Here is a 1,423-nt window from a genome sequence, read left to right as displayed (position 1 = left end):
GCTTTAGCTGGCATTTTCTAAAGTAAGGATCCTATCGAGTTCAGCAACAGCATTAATCCAGTGTAAGACTGCTCATAAGCAACCACAGAATATATTTTACACTGCGTTTCACTGTTAATTAGGTTAGTATTCAGTGGGGGCAGTTTTAACCTTGACCTTAACTCCTCTGGAATGGCTTGTGCCACATGTGACTGTGCCTTGTGGTGCAAAGGAAGGGGCATAAGCAGCAGAGGGAGGCTTTACTTTGCACTTCCTTGTTTGTTGCTTTTCCAGCTACCACCCTCATTCCCACCTGTTCACTATGCCAGTCACATCCGTTAAGCACACCCACTAAATATCAAATCAGTTGTATAGAACGATGTCTTAAGGCAAACGTGAATAGCAGGGGGAGCAGATTGCTGCAGTAAAAGTTGTCATACCTGAGTTAAATCATACCATCAGTCTAAAGAAACAACTAAACAGTTAACACAAGACAGGCAATTTAGGCCCCTGGTAATACACTATTAGATTCAGACTACAAAAGCTTCTTCTTAAAAACAATCCTGTTTTATTCCACATTTTATTTTCCTTTACAGTAACTGGAAGTTTAATTCTATGTTTACTTTGGGTAAAAGGAAGAATTATGACTTCCAAGGAAGCGAAATAGTAAAGGAAGCCTGGACGTTGGGGACCACATTTTTATTTAGGGATTAAAAAAACATGTAGTGAAATCAGTCAGTAGGATCTAACTGACATTTTAAAAATGAGACATACTATAGCTCCCCATGATGTGTTGCAAACTTGGAACTTCTGAAAATCAGCTGAAGTGATTAAATTACTCATCTGAATGACTCTCAAGTTTAAATTCAATCTCCTGTTTGGAGTTTGCAGTTTTATTTATTAGGAGCTATTCACAGCACTACACAGAGACTGAGATAGTTTGTTTGCTTTTTTAAGTGGCTCAAAAAAAGAGAAATAATGTATTATTTCTAGAGAGAAGTGAGTTTACTGCCAGAAGAGCAGCAACACTTTGGGATAAATTTGCGTCTTTCATTCCACTCCCCCTAGGAGCTTTCCACGCACGTGACAGAAGCCCGTTGTAACCTGCACGCTTACAGGAGCACTCAGCAAGGACTAGTCGCCTAGTTACCGCACTTTCCCCGTCTCTTTGCCCCTGCTCTTCCCTACGGCCCAGCACAGCTGCACCACGCAAGCCGCCCCGACTTGAGGCCACTTCATAGGTGCGGCGGAGGCCTCCCCGCAGGAAGGGGCAGGTCGGGCCCGCCCCGGCTGCGAGGGCCACGGCCGCTCCCTTCCCTAACCGCGTGGTGAGAGCTACTCCAAAACCCCTCCTTCTGCGCCCAAACGGGACGGCTTCAGGGCCTGACTCCGGAAGCGAGAGGGCGCCTCGGCCCCTCGCCGCTCCGCCGCCGCTCAGGGCGGC

At 46.2% G+C, this 1,423-nt stretch overlaps 1 protein-coding gene across 1 annotated transcript in view; it reads left to right on the top strand.

Annotated features, from left to right (window-relative positions):
* The first annotated feature begins 1,284 nt into the window (after positions 1-1,284).
* WFS1 (wolframin ER transmembrane glycoprotein) overlaps positions 1,285-1,423 on the top strand; it is a 38,828-nt gene continuing 38,689 nt past the window's right edge. Inside the window, exon 1 of the mRNA XM_026054791.1 lies at positions 1,285-1,307. The gene's annotated coding sequence lies outside the window, so the exon portion shown is untranslated. The remainder of the gene's footprint in view (positions 1,308-1,423) is intronic.

Source organism: Apteryx rowi, unplaced genomic scaffold, assembly GCF_003343035.1.
Source record: "Apteryx rowi isolate R43461 unplaced genomic scaffold, aptRow1 scaffold_97, whole genome shotgun sequence".
Lineage (NCBI taxonomy): Eukaryota > Metazoa > Chordata > Aves > Apterygiformes > Apterygidae > Apteryx > Apteryx rowi.
The sequence above is the reverse complement of the archived record's forward strand: the minus strand, read 5'-3'. Positions and strand labels throughout refer to the sequence as shown.